At 43.4% G+C, this 16,067-nt stretch overlaps 1 protein-coding gene across 2 annotated transcripts in view; it reads right to left on the bottom strand.

Annotated features, from left to right (window-relative positions):
* The window catches only part of LOC126481426 (uncharacterized), a 277,457-nt gene that overhangs the window by 140,965 nt on the left and 120,425 nt on the right, over positions 1-16,067 (bottom strand). The window lies entirely within an intron of this gene.

Raw genomic sequence — 16,067 nt, forward strand, 5'->3', positions numbered from 1 at the left:
GATATTACACTTGGTCATCACAACCGGAGAAACCTTTTTCATCGAAGGTCACAAGGGAGGAGTAAAGCCTCCAGTCGGCCTTAGTACGGTGCCATTTGGGTGTGCACACAGGTGGGGTAGGAGTCACCAAACGGATAGCACATGGTAAGTGGTCGCTAGAGTATGTGTCAGAGAGAACTGACCACTAGAGACGATGGGCAAGCTGGGCAATGCAAAAGGATAGGTCCAGATGGGAATAGGTGTGCGAGGAGTCTGAAAGGAAAGTGGGTGCTCCTGTTTAAAGGCAGAAGAGGTTAAGCTGATTAAGAAGTCAGTCAAGAAGGGACCTCTCGGAGAGGTTCTGGGAGAACCCAAAAGGGGATGGTGTGCATTAAAGTCACCGAGCAGCAGAAAGGGGTGAGGTAGGTGCCCAATAAGCTGGAGGAAGTCTGCCCTGCTGACATCGAATGACAGATGGATGTCAATGGTACAACAGCAATGAAGGAAAAGGCAAACTGCAACAGCATGAAGATGGGTTGACCATGAATGTCATCCCATATGAGCAGCGTAACTCCCCCATGAGATGGAATGCCGACATCAGGGGGGGGGGGGGGGGGGGGGGATTAAACAGGTAATGCTGTGGTGAGTGTCTTCAGCACATGGCAAAACCAAGGTGAAACCATGTACAGACATCGTGGGGTCGGACAGTTGCCATACCTGAACCCGATCGAACACATCTGGGATGTGACTGAACTTGGCATCAGAGCTCAGGGCCCTCCTCTCTGGAATTTATGGGAATCACGTGCCTGGTTAGAGGGATGTGAGGAGAGGGAAAGGGATGGAAAACTAGTCAAGGAGGGGGTAGCGGAATGGTGTCAGGCAGGCCTTTCGATAGATGAATCAGCATCTGCGTAAAAGAACCTTCATTACAGATGTCGAACGTCGTAGGCTGGCAGACTGGTAAAAGAGAGCAGGTGACGAACTTGACAGAACTAACATCAGACTTAAATGCTGCGCATATTACAAGTGTGTGTGAACACACAGTGCACTGAAAACTCTTATCAATGAGCCTCCTCAAACAACCCATGCTTGCACCAATGTTAACAGCATGACATCAGCAGCTACGTCTGAAATGGACACGTGACCATTGGCACTGACTGGTGACACAGTAGCAGAGCACTGCATGGTCTGATGAATCCTTATACCTTCTTCATAATGCTGTTGGGAGGGCACGAATTCGTTGTCTCCCAGGGAAAGACATCTGTACTGAAGGATGGAGACAATCTGGCACCAGCTCCTTTATGGTCTCAGGAATATTCACGTGGGCATCCATTGGTCCAGCAGAGCTCGTGCAAGGCACCAAGATGGCCCAGCAGTATCAATCAGTAGTAGCAGAATACATACACCCCTCCATGACAATTGTGCTTCCCGACGGTAGTGGCATTTTTCAATAAACAATGCACCGTTACAAGGCCTGGAGTGTGATGGAGTAATTCAAGGGACACAGTGGCGAGTTCCAGTTGCTGTGCTGGCTCCCCAACTCGTCAGACCTGAACCTGATCGAACACACATGGGATGTGACTGAACTTGGCATCAGAGTTCATGGCCTCCTCCCCACAATTTACGGGAATCAGGTGACTTGTGTGTGGTAACAACTCCCTCCAGCAACCTATCAAGGGCTCATTGCTTCCATGCCATGACATGTTGCTGCTGTTATTCGCACCAAAGGTGGACATACCGGCTAGTAGGATGGTTGTTCAAATGGCTCTGAGCACTAAGGGACTTAACATCTGTGGTCATCAGTCCCCTAGAACTACTTAAACCTAACCTAAGGACATCACACACATCCATACCCGACGTAGGATTCGAACCTGCGACCGTAGCGGTCACGCGGTTCCAGACTGAAGCGCCTAGAACCACACGGCCACACCGGCCGGCAGGTAGGTTGTCATAATGTTTTGGCTGATCAGTGTAGACATGTTATACAATAAAAGGTTTCTGTAAAACTGGTTGCAAGAAAGAACTAGCAAAAATACACATATTCATATTCTCTCTCTCTCTCTCTCTCTCTCTCTCTCTCTCTCTCTCTCTCTCTCACACACACACACACACACACACACACACACACACACACACACACAAAATACCACCCAAACACTCACGTCAGTGGCCATGGTGAGGCTGACAATTGATTATCGAATAATGAGTATAGTTGTCTGGGTAGTAGTAATAGATGGCAGTACCAGATGTGAAAGGGGAGGAAGGCATGGTGGGCACACAAGAGAGAAGGGAGAAGGTATGGTGAGGCAGTGGGAAGCAGGTTAGTGGAGGCTTAGGCCAGGAGGATTGTGAAAGAAGAGGATGTGTTGGAGAGAGAATTATTACCTGCATAGTTTTTAAAAAAAAACAACCAGTTTTGGAAGAAAGTATCCAAATGGCTTGTGTAGTAAAGAAACTGTTGGAAGTCATTTGCACTGTGGTGCACAGTATTTTCAGCAACTGCATGGTAAAGACTGTAGTTTGCCACAACTTGGCAGTGGTCAGTCATGTGAGTAGATGGTTGGTTACTTGTCATGCTCACACAGAATGCTGCAAAACAATTGCAGCATAGCTGATATATAACATGACTGCTTTCACACATGGTCATGCCTCTCATGGGTAGGAAATGGCTGTGACTGGGCTGTGGTAGGTGGTGATGGTTGGGAGTATGGGACAGGTCTTGTACATGTGCCGACCACAAAGTAATTACAGACAGAGTGCAAGATTGGAGGGGGGATGAACAAAGATATACTGTAGGTTGGGTGGGCAGCAGAACACTACTTTTGGTGATGTGGATATGATGTCCACCATCTCAGTGTATGATAAGAGATATTTGAAGCCCTGGTGAAGGAAGTGGTTGAGCTTTCCAAGGCCAGGGTGATATTGGGTGATCAGAGAAGTGCTGGTCAGTGGCTGGTTAACAGGTTTACTCATCACAGAAGGAGATGGCATGGGAGTTACGTTTATGGATGAGTTGGTTAGGGTACTGTCCGGCAATAAATGCTCTGGTAAGGCTATTGGCATATTTCAACAGCTCCTGCTTTCCACTGCTGATGTGGCATCTACAGGTGATAAGGCTGTAAGTAAGTGACTTTTTGGGATGGAACAGGTGACAACTGTCAAAGTTCGAGGTACGGTTGGTGGCTGGTGTATTTGATATGGATGGATGAATTTATACAGCTACTTTAAAGGTAGAGGTCAACACCTAGGAAAATGGCTCAATGGGTTGAGTAGGAGGAGGTGAAGCGGATTTGGGAGTAGGTGTTGTGATTATGGAGGAAAGGCAAAGGTTGTCCTTGGTATGAGTCCAGATCATGTAAATGTTAAGGGGATACGGAATCGGATTTTGGGTTAAAAAATCGAATTTTTTTTATTGGCGTATTATATTCTGCCATGTTTCCTCTTTAAAATGACGTATCATACATAGCTCTACTACAATTATAACTATTTTATTTTTATATATTTGTGAGATCGGGTATTGCGCTTTAGTTATACACGTCTCTCGTGGCTGACCATGAACTTTTTGGCAGTACCTTTAAAGTGACATGAATTCAAATATCCTGGTTTCCAGCGACTATTTATACACTAGTTGCCCGAAAATGTTTCTCTCTGGTTTCCTCAAGTTACTCTTTGACTTTGTGGCGGGACTGTTTTGTAAACAGTGTGATATAAGAAAGTAGTTGTTGTTGAGTTATTTCGTATTTAGTGCTTCATTTTTCGCAGTGAAAATGCCTAGAGCTAAAGCAAAAGTATTTAAAAAGCGTGTGAACTGGCAAAAGAAAAGAAATAATGATTCATTAGCAAAGCAAAGCAGTTCATCATCATCACTGTTGGAAAATGTGAATCCACTTATTACTGATTTGCCGAACGAACTTACACCAAATGAAAACAGTGCTTCTCATAAAAAACTAAGAGATTTGGAAGAGAAATATAATTTACTTGATAGAGGGAATGAAGTTTTTGAACTCATTGATACGAATATATTGTGTGAAGCTCTTGAAAACAGTTTGTGCTGCAAAAAATGTCATGGAAACGTTTCTCTGAAAGTAGAATCCCATGTTGGCCTGGCTGCCCAGTTTAATTTAATATGCAGTGTTTGTAAATACAGCTGTAAGTTTCCAAGTTCGGTTTCAGTAACTGTAAATAATGGATACAAGAAAACTGAACTTTATAGTGTAAATATTAGGTTAGTTTATGGATTGCGAGCAATTGGTAAGGGCAAAGCAGCTGGTGATATGCTATGTGGTGTTCTAAATCTTCCAAGTGCACCTTCAAAGTTTGAAGCTTACAATTATGTACTAGGATCTGCAGTTGAAGATGTAGCACAGAAGTCAATGCAGGTTGCTGTGGAAGAAGCAGTGGAAGAAAATGACGGCAGTCGTGACCTCACAGTGGCGTTTGATGGCACGTGGCAGAAAAGGGGCCACACCTCCAACAATGGTGTTGTAACAGCAACTAGTGTTGATACTGGCAAGGTTATTGATGTTGCAATAATGTCTAAATACTGTAGGTGCACAGGCAGGCTGAAAAATGAACACAGTGATGACTGTATTGCTAATTATTATGGTAGTAGTGGTGGCATGGAGGTTGCTGGTGTGAAGAAAATTTTTCATCGCTCTTCACAGTGGTATAATGTTCGCTATGTCAAATATCTGGGAGATGGTGACTCTAAAGCATTCAAAGAAGTTTTGGAAAGCAAACCATATGGGAACAGTGTAAATATAAGCAAACTTGAATGTATAGGACATGTGCAGAAGAGAATGGGTTCCAGGCTGAGAAGGTTAAAATCAGTTATGAAAGGGAAAAAACTAGATGATGGGAAAACCTTGGATGGCAGAGGAAGATTGACTGATTCCATAATAGACCACATTCAGAACTGCTATGGCCTTGCAATCAGGCAAAATACAGGCAATCTTGAAGAAATGAGGAGAGCTATATGGGCTTTATATTTCCACACCGCATCCACGGATGAGCATCCACAACATGGTTTGTGCCCCAAAGGTGAAAACAGCTGGTGTAAATACAATAGGGGACTAACAACAGGAGAGAAATACATTCACCACCACAGTCTACCATCAGCCATCATGGCAGAAATAAAGCCCATTTTCAGAGATCTGGCTGACAGAAGTCTTCTGATGAAATGTCTTCACGGAAAAACGCAGAACCCCAACGAGTGCTTGAATAGTGTGATATGGCATCGTCTCCCAAAAACAGTGTTTGTCGGAATTAATACACTACATTTTGGTGTGTATGATGCTGTGGCAACCTTCAATCTTGGAAATATAACTAAATGCCAGGTCCTTCAAAAGTTGGGTATGTGTGTTGGTTCCCGTACGGTACGTGCTATGTTCTTTTTAGATCAGCACAGACTAAGGCATGCTGATAATATAATCAAGACATTAGTGAAAAAAGCAAGACAGGTGCAGAGGGGTGCCAAAAGAAGACTTGAAGATGATTATGAAGACTGTGAAGGGGGTATTAGCTACGGATCAGGAATGTTTTAATCTTCTTTCTCCGTTTCCCGTAAGTTTACTTTTTACTTCATCTAGGAACATTATCTCAGGTACTGGTCAACCTAGAAGTCTGAAATTTTTATGACGTAGTGACATAGGTCCCTATTACATACTGAAACAACGATTTTTTAATTACTTGATTTACAAAAGACTTAGGGGTGATAGTCTAGTAAAAAGCGATGGAAAAAATTTACTTAAAAATAAATGTACAATATCTCTGTAAGAAAATACTTTGACAATAAACTGTTGTTTCAGTATTGTTGTAACATATGAATGCACATACAGTAAAATTTTTACCTCTCTGTCTCCAGTAGTTTGTGAGAAAATGTTCCCTATAGTAGGCATATATTAACATTGCGGGGATAGGTGATTCCGTATCCCCTTAACAATGAATCTCAACCACCAAGGGGTTTGGGGTGTTGATCGGATAGTAAGGTGGCCATAAATAAGTTGGTATAGGATAGTGCCGTGTGAGTACCCATGGCAGTACCATGGACTTGTTTACAGACTTGTTATTTGAAAGTGAAATAACTGTGGGTCAGGATGTGGTTGGCTAGGAGGATTAGGAAAGACGTAGTTGGTGTGGTATCAGAAGAATTTTGGAAAAAAGTACTGTTCCAATTTCATGGTTGGAATGACATAAGCATGGGGACGGTTTGTGTATAAGAACATCACATCCACAGAGACCAACAAGGAGTCTGGTGGTAACTGCACGGAACTGTGGAGCAGCATTGAAGGAAGTGAGTGGTGACTAAAGTGTAGGGTGGGAGGTTACGGAGAATAGTTTAGATGTGTTGGACAACAAAGACAAATGTTTATTCTGTGTTGTACCCAGCCACAATGGGATAACCAGCAGGGAGACCTGTTCGGTTGGGTTTGTCGACTTTGTAGAGTAGTAGGTGGAAGGTAGGAGTGTGGGGAAGGGGTGAGAGGGGAGGTGTTGCTGGTTTGAGGAGGGAGAGGTTATGGGATAAGTCTATGGCCTTGAGCAGCTGCTGGAAATCCTGTTGGATTTCTGGGATTGGAGCATGGTTGTAACATTTGTATGCAGAGGTGTCAGAATGTTTGTCGAGAGCCTCATCCACATAGCCACAGCGATTCATGGCCACTGTGGGTGAGCCTCTGTCTGCAGAAAAGATGATAAGACCCGGAATGGTTTCCAGTTTACTGACAGCTGAGTGTGTTATAGGTGTGAAGACAGATTCACTGGGGAGGGATTTGGGAAAAGAAGGTGAGGCTGGGTCAGAAGTGAGGAATTCCTAGATGGTTACCAGGGGACGACTGGGTGGAAGGGGAGGAAGGTCACAGTTGGGTGCAGGTTGGAACTGTTTTAGACAAGGTTCTATGTGGGGTTTTGGTTGGATGTGGTCAGAAATGTTTTCACTGGAAAGAAAGAATGAATGAAGAAAAGGAGGTCCTTCACAATTCAGCATGGCTGAACCTAAGTTTTGGGCTAGAAGTGAGGCCTTTAGAAAGTACTGAGCCTTGGTCATAGCTTTGGCAGAACTGTTGACAACAGTATTATGGGATGGGTGATCATGTGCAGTGAGTTTCATGGAGGGTGAAGGACCCACCAGAATGTGCACGAGTGGGATGCAATACAGGTGTTATTGGATAACGTAGCACAATAAACCATAGATAATACAGGAATACTAAGCCAAATAGTAGTTACATATGAGCAATTATTGGTAATCTGATCGTAATAGTTCCAGCTGAGAATGTGCTGATGTTCCTAGGCCTGAAGATGTCAGCAGGGATGGGTAGTTGGTTGGATGGTCAGTTGTTGCAAGTGGCAAGTTATGAATGAGAGGAGAGGCAAAAACTTTTGTTAAGTGTTGTTAGGTTTACTGAATCATTGAAAAATGTGAAGATACTTGGGTAGTTACAATACAGCCTTCAGCAGCAATGTAGGAAGCAAAAAAGTGTGAGGTATTTTTGGAAAGTGGAATTACAAGAAGTCATGGAGGAGCAATGGAGGATTTTGTGAACAGAATATGTAAGCATATGAGGCAGGAGGGAGCATTTAGGCAAATAAGGTTATACTGCAGGAAGCAAAGCATATAGTATTCGGTGCTTTCGTAAGGGTCCTGTCACTGAATATGTTGAGAGAAGTTAGGTCTAGTGCCCAAGAAACAGTTTTCTGCTGTCAGAGTGGCAAAAGAATTTGAAGAGAGAGATTCAGCAACAGGGGTATGGGACAAACATGGAGTATTGACCGCAAATGTGAAGAGTTATTGGTGTGGATGATTGGGACATTTTCAGAGGCAGTACATGCAGCATCAGTGGGGTAGGAACAGTGTGGGTGGATACCAGCCACAGGACGATACAAGCAATGATAAGACATGGGAAGAGTGAAGTGCACAAGCAATAAACAAATCCCAAGTCCACCATGAGGCATTCCTATTAAGTATAGCTGCTGCAGATGTTTATGATGTAAATTATTACAGTCAGGAATAGTGAAATTCTAAGTGGGGACAGATCAATTTGAACAGTGTGTGGAAGTGGTGCCCCATGTAAGTGAGGGTTACTGTATGATTCTGGAGTTAGACTTTCTGATAAAACAGCATGCCAAAATTGGCCTCCAGCAACATATAGTGGAACACAGAGGAATGACATTTCAGGTAGGGGAAGCTGTCACCAGTGAAATACAATCGCAAGATTTATCTGACTTCAGGGACAAGCCAATTAAACTGTTTACAAAAATGCTACAGCTTGATTCGCACAAAGCTGCTTTGAGTGAGTGTAGAATCTCAGTTACCTGTTGATACTTTGTGTGTAATAGAGCCACTAGAAGAGACGGACCACAAAGAGTGGAAATGGGAAAGTTACTTGTGGAATTCGAAGAACTATTTTATTCTGTAGGTCCGCTGCCAGAAATGCTGGTAACTCAACACCAAACCTGACAGGGAATTAAGCACTGGCATGTTGCAAACTATATGGTGTACTTCAGAATTTTCAAGTACAACCAACTATGGAGATTTAATTGATTAACAGCTGTCCAATGGAGTAATAGAAATGAGCACTGGCCTGTGGAGTGCAGCTTTTGTCATCATGCCAAAGATGTTGGCAGATGGCTCCAAAAAATATAGTTTCTGCTGTAACTACTGGCATCTCAACAGTAAGATTGAGACAGATGTACACTCCTGGAAACACCGTGAATTCATTGTCCCAGGAAGGGGAAACTTTATTGACACATTCCTGGGGTCAGATACATCACATGATCACACTGACAGAACCACAGGCACATAGACACAGGCAACAGAGCATGCACAATGTCGGCACTAGTACAGTGTATATCCACCTTTCGCAGCAATGCAGGCTGCTATTCTCCCATGGAGACGATCGTAGAGATGCTGGATGTAGTCCTGTGGAACGGCTTGCCATGCCATTTCCACCTGGCGCCTCAGTTGGACCAGCGTTCGTGCTGGACGTGCAGACCGCGTGAGACGACGCTTCATCCAGTCCCAAACATGCTCAATGGGGACAGATCCGGAGATCTTGCTGGCCAGGGTAGTTGACTTACACCTTCTAGAGCACGTTGGGTGGCACGGGATACATGTGGACGTGCATTGTCCTGTTGGAACAGCAAGTTCCCTTGCCGGTCTAGGAATGGTAGAACGATGGGTTCGATGACGGTTTGGATGTACCGTGCACTATTCAGTGTCCCCTCGACGATCACCAGTGGTGTACGACCAGTGTAGGAGATCGCTCCCCACACCATGATGCCGGGTGTTGGCCCTGTGTGCCTCGGTCGTATGCAGTCCTGATTGTAGCGCTCACCTGCACGGCGCCAAACACGCATACGACCATCATTGGCACCAAGGCAGAAGCGACTCTCATCGCTGAAGACGACACGTCTCCATTCGTCCCTCCATTCACGCCTGTCGCGACACCACTGGAGGCGGGCTGCACGATGTTGGGGCGTGAGCGGAAGACGGCCTAACGGTGTGCGGGACCGTAGCCCAGCTTCATGGAGACGGTTGCGAATGGTCCTCGCCGATACCCCAGGAGCAACAGTGTCCCTAATTTGCTGGGAAGTGGCGGTGCAGTCCCCTACGGCACTGCGTAGGATCCTACGGTCTTGGCGTGCATCCGTGCGTCGCTGCGGTCCGGTCCCAGGTTGACGGGCACGTGCACCTTCCGCCGACCACTGGCGACAACATCGATGTACTGTGGAGACCTCACGCCCCACGTGTTGAGCAATTTGGCGGTACGTCCACCCGGCCTCCCGCATGCCCACTATACGCCCTTGCTCAAAGTCCGTCAACTGCACATACGGTTCACGTCCACGCTGTCGCGGCATGCTACCAGTGTTAAAAGACTGCGATGGAGCTCCGTATGCCACGGCAAACTGGCTGACACTGACGGCGGCGGTGCACAAATGCTGCGCAGCTAGCGCCATTCGACGGCCAACACCGCGGTTCCTGGTGTGTCCGGTGTTCCGTGCGTGTGATCATTGCTTGTACAGCCCTCTCGCAGTGTCCGGAGCAAGTATGGTGGGTCTGACACACCGGTGTCAATGTGTTCTTTTTTCCATTTCCAGGAGTGTATATCCGACACCTAACACAAACATCATGGATTAGGACTGGTAACTTGGAACAGTGCTGGTACCTCTCTGCCAAGGATTTAAGGAGTGCATACAATCACTTGGAGGTGGTTCCAGAAGACTGACTGAAAACTGCATTCTCTCTTCCCTGGGGTCACTATCAATACCAAAGGATGCCAGTTAGGTTAAAGAAAGTGCCAGCAACATTCAAGCTGTTGTTGGATAGGGTACTAAACCTCAACAAAGTTTAGTATACCACAATGACTATTAACTGTATTTGCGAGGGATGTGAGAGAACATGTACAATGGCTGGAGAGGTTTTCTAAAGATTACAGGCTATGTACCTCATATTGAGCAAGGAGAAATATCATTTTACCTTGGAAGAAGAAGGGTCTTTGCGACATATAATTAGTAAAGAAGGGGTAAAGACAGACCTGAGGTTGATTCACGTGGTACAAGATTTTCCATCTCTCAAGACCAGTAAGGATCTACAATCATTTTTGAATCTCAAATTATTACTGAAAATTTGTGAACAACATCACAGATGTGACAAGACCACTGACACAACTATTGAATAAAGGTGCTTAATCTAAGTGGTCGGAGGAGCACCAAGCAGCCTCCAAGGATTGAAAAAGGTGTTGACATCAAACCCGGTATTGATTTTCCCAGACCATCAAAAGGAATTTGTGCTGCAGTGCAACACTTCTAAACGGTCATTAGAGTGTGTTTCAAGTTAACTGGTGAAGGTGAAGAGCATCCAGTGGCTTATGCCTTGCAACAACTGAATCAGGCGGAAAGGAACTACTCCATGTAATAATCTCAGTGTAATTTGTGGAGTGACATACTTTTAGTGTTATTTATATGGGAAAAAAATTCAAGGTAGTAAACAACCATGCAGCTCATGAGAAGAGCGTTGAGGTTACGCAGATCTGACTATGAAGTCGTGCACAAGCCAGAGGGAGGCATGGAAATGCAGATGGCATGAGCACTGGGCAGAGGCCTTGCTGACTGCCCAACACGGCAGACCACTGATGACAACTGCAAGCAGAATATGACCAGAGAAATCCCTTGGGTAGAATTTGACCTAGCTCCACAACATCTTGAAGCCAGATCTAACCCTCTCACTGAACAGGGTGTATACGCAGGTAAGAAGAAGAAGAAGAAGAAGAAGAAGAAGAAGAAAAAAAAAGTCCCCAGATTTCCCGGTTAAAAATACATTTTCTCCCAGGTGAAAATACACTTTTTCCATAGTAAGTGACAGTATACTTTTCCTCGGAACAGTCTTGTGTCTGTGTATGTGCGGATGGATATGTGTGTGTGTGTGTGCGCGCGCGCGAGTGTATACCTGCCCTTTTTCCCCCCTAAGGTAAGTCTTTCCGCTCCCGGGATTGGAATGACTCCTTACCTTCTCCCTTAAAACCCACATCCTTTCGTCTTTCCCTCTCCTTCCCTCTTTCCTGATGAAGTAACCGTTTGTTGCGAAAGCTTGAATTTTGTGTGTATATTTGTGTGTCTATCAACCTACCAGCGCTTTTGTTCGGTAAGTCTCATCATCTTTGTTTTTAGATATATCTTTCCCACGTGGAATGTCTCTCTCTCTCTCTCTCTCTCTCTCTCTCTCTCTCTCTCTCTCTCTCTCTATATATATATATATATATATATATATATATATATATATATAAGGTGACTTACCGAACAAAAGCGCTGGCAGGTCGATAGACACACAAACAAACACAAACATACACACAAAATTCAAGCTTTCGCAACAAACTGTTGCCTCATCAGGAAAGAGGGAAGGAGAGGGAAAGACGAAAGGAAGTGGGTTTTAAGGGAGAGGGTAAGGAGTCATTCCAATCCCGGGAGCGGAAAGACTTACCTTAGGGAGAAAAAAGGACAGGTATACACTCGCACACACACACATATCCATCCACACATACAGACACAAGCAGACGACAGGTATACACTCGCACACACACACATATCCATCCACACATACAGACACAAGCAGACATATGTCTGCTTGTGTCTGTATGTGTGGATGGATATGTGTGTGTGTGCGCGAGTGTATACCTGTCCTTTTTTCCCCCTAAGGTAAGTCTTTCCGCTCCCGGGATTGGAATGACTCCTTACCCTCTCCCTTAAAACCCACATCCTTTCGTCTTTCCCTCTCCTTTCCTCTTTCCTGATGAGGCAACAGTTTGTTGCGAAAGCTTGAATTTTGTGTGTATGTTTGTGTGTCTGTCGACCTGCCAGCACTTTCATTTGGTAAGTCACATCATCTTTGTTTATATATATATATATATATATATATATATATATATATATATATATATATATATATATATATATATAAATAATTGTTTTCGAAAGATCTTTGATGCGCAGCAACATGTACGCTGCATATTTTCGTATTATGGAAGTATAAATTTCAATTCCTCCAAACACCGCATGTTACTTTCCGAGGCATTGAAATCAAGATCGCGATGCGCTTATGTAAACCAGTCATAGCTTATGTCACATGACGTAGTCAGCCAATAGCAACATCACTGTTAAGTAGTGCATATACACAAATTGGAAAAGTTACTGGTTTAAATTAATATACATAGTGTTGCTACAAGAAAAGTAAAGCTTTTACATATAATATTGGTCTCGAAGATTAATACGCTGCAAGAGAAGCTAAGCTTTTGATCTTTTTTTGTATGTGTTACACTTTAAGATATATCAAAGAAATGTGAGAGTAAAATTTTTTATAACAACATAAATGTCTGATCTTCTGGGCTCGAAATTTTTCTAAATGGCCGTCCTCAAAGAGTTGATTTTTAAATGAGAGGCAAACTCTCTGTGATTTAAGAAATTCATTGTACATTCTCGCACACAATTCAGCTTGCATAAAAGGAAATTTACTTTGAAAGTAACACTTTTCATACAACCATTTGCAATATTTTCCTCCAACCTGTTAGAAATAGGTTTGTTTCAGCAGTTGTCAGAGAGTGCCAGGTAACAGGCGTCACCGCACTTATGCAGCTACAATGGCACAGGAAGCCCGTGTGCTCATACATGTAAGACATTAAAATATCTTACATTATGTCATAAAAGAAACAAGACATTAGAGGATACTCCAAGAGCATCGGAACTTTGTGAACCATATTAAAATCCACAATTCGGCTTACAGTGCACATTCGTATGTCCAGATTCTGATGTAAGTTTTCTTGGAGAACCAGTACTGTATTATCTCATGTCTGGTTCTTTATTATGGCATAATGCCATACATGCTAGAAGATGAAAAGATGCATTTTTTGAAATACAGTGAACAGTTGAAACTAGCCAATAGTGTGGAATCAAACACTTTGTTTCAAATAAATTAACTGCCTCAGCGGAAAAGATGAAAAGTCAAATTTCTTTAGCAAACAACAAAAATTACTTCATTGTTGTGCAAGGAAATTAATGCTTTGACTGTCAGAAAGGTGGAAATAAAATCTGAAACTAATAACATATTTTAGCCTTCTGTAATTATGTGAATGTATTTTAATTCACTTGATAGCTCCTGGCCACAGAAATCCATTTTGTTTTCATTTGACGTGAGAGCAATAAATGAAGAGGAAACAGCAAAATCACTAAACGTAAACACGGGTCATGTGGAGACTATCCACCTCCCCATTACAACTCAGACTTGCTCTGTGCGTCAGCACTGGATCAATGGTATTTCTGAACAGGGGCAATACTAGATAGTAGCCACCCCCTTCCACCATTGAGCATTTGAGGTGGGGGGGGGGGGGGGGGAGTTCATTTTGTAGCACACAACCTTCTGAAGAGTCTGATATATAAAACATGTATTCAAGGAAATGTAAGACATGTTATTTGGTCTTAAGTGCGGCAAAGTGCAATGCCACACGTTTCTACACAGCATTCTTCTATCGCACGTCATTGTATTTCGCTCTGTGGAATTCAGTTTGACATCCAATTTGTTGTTATAAAGCACTGCACAGTATTCCTAAAGACTTTTACACATTTTTCTGTTGGCAGATGCTTGTATGAGCACACTGTGTTTTGTTGTCGTATATGGCGCATTTCCTTTGCAACCTAAGTTTTATTTTCGTTTTTTTTTTCTCTCGTTCATGTTTTATTGCAGCAATATTATTCTGAATGAAGAAGCTTGCACAGGATAGAGTAGCATGGAGAGCTGCATCAAACCAGTCTCAGGACTGAAGACCACAACAACAACATTATTCTGCATTAGTGGGATACAGTAATATCCTTTGTTAGAGTATTGTTTCTTACCAGTCAAAATTACAAAAATTTAACTGAAAACTAAAACAAAACAAAAAAGTCTTGGAATTCTAAAAAATTCGTAGGTTTTTCCCGGTTTTCTCCTGGATGAAAAAATTTCAAGGTTTTTCCCGGATCTTCTGTGTTGTATACACACTGTTGAATCAATTAAGACCTAACCAAGAAGTGTGTATTTGGTGGAACGGATGTTTCAGCCTGTTTGGCATTATGAGAAAAAGCAACACAGTATGGTCATGACCTCGAGGGTCAATATGTTAGGCACCATACTAGTCTGACTCTGTTCTGTGCAGCCTTCATCTACTTGAGGTGGTGAGTTGCCCACCCAAGTGAACTACTGGTAGTGCAGAACAAGTACCAAAAATGCAAGTGTTAAGTAAGGAAACATTGTGTATGAGTGTCTGAAAGTAGTGTTAAGAAGCAGGTTGCCTAGTATTTAAGATGTTCTAAAAATTAATGTGAGCAGAGCAAGTGACCACTGAGATTCTTGACAAACGTACACGATGCCAGGTCGGCATGGCTAACAAAGTTATGCTGGAAATTGGTGTTGAAAGATTATATAAGAACTGTTTAAACTACACAGGAATTAAGAAAGAAAACTGTAAATACTTTGTATTTGGCCTACGTTTGTAGAGTTCTGTAGCAGACAGGTCCAGGATTGAGATGCAGAGGCGGAGATCTCTGAAGAGGGGATGCAATGTAGTGCCATCAATAAATTTGGGGTGATATCAGGAAAATAGCACCTCCATCACAGTAGGGACAAAGGAAGCCATAACACCACATCAACAGTTGCAGGTGGTGCAAATGAAGTCATAACACCACATCAACAGCTGCAGGTGGTGCAAATGAAGTCATAACATCATTGCAACAAATGCTGGCCTGACACTTGCTACAATGAGGCCAGGCGCACCATTGTAGTACTAGAAAATCATCTAAACTACGAGCGAGACTCTGTAAAACCAGCCTCTTACCACATATGTGGGTTGGTTTTGTGTTTTGAGCACATGATGGAAAATGGCACCTTGGCACAAAAAATAGGTTACAGTTGAATGTAAATGCCCTTCCATTTTAGCAAGAGCAAAATCAGTACAGGACATGATGGCCAAGTTGGTGCCAAGTCAACATGGAACAGCAAGCAGCTGCTACGAGTAAATGCTACTGTCAGGCTATAAAGTACTAACTCCACCTTCCTAGACTTAATGCTCACCACTGGTGTGCCTCTTCCAGTGTCACACAAAGGCCACTAGACATCTGCCCTGGAGGGCAGCAGCACAGATCTTTGGCACTGCAGTTGCTCATTCTAATGTGTTGCTGAAGGCTAACAGGCATCACACACCTGCACAAGAGGCTGGCTGTCACTACAACAGTTCCTGTCTCCACACCTCAGGCTCCTCATGCAGACAGCAGTAAACTGAGAAGTAGACTGTGTGTAATGTATCTGTTACCACTGGAGTCAGCAATGCTGGGTGCACTGATGCAGCCGAGGGTACGCCAGAATCAGCAACCGCTCACTGCAGGTTGTTCTAGTAATGCTGAGAGAGGCGTGGTGATCGAGCTTGCAAACATATACAGTTTTAAGTAAAATCTGGCTGATCCTATGTGGTTGGAAAATGATTATTAACAGCACATAGTATTAAAATCTTGAGATCATAATGTGGCAACAGATGTGTTTTTGGAATTAAATGTTATTTTTAATACTATGTATA

Source organism: Schistocerca serialis, chromosome 5 (genome assembly GCF_023864345.2).
Source record: "Schistocerca serialis cubense isolate TAMUIC-IGC-003099 chromosome 5, iqSchSeri2.2, whole genome shotgun sequence".
Classification (NCBI taxonomy): domain Eukaryota; kingdom Metazoa; phylum Arthropoda; class Insecta; order Orthoptera; family Acrididae; genus Schistocerca; species Schistocerca serialis.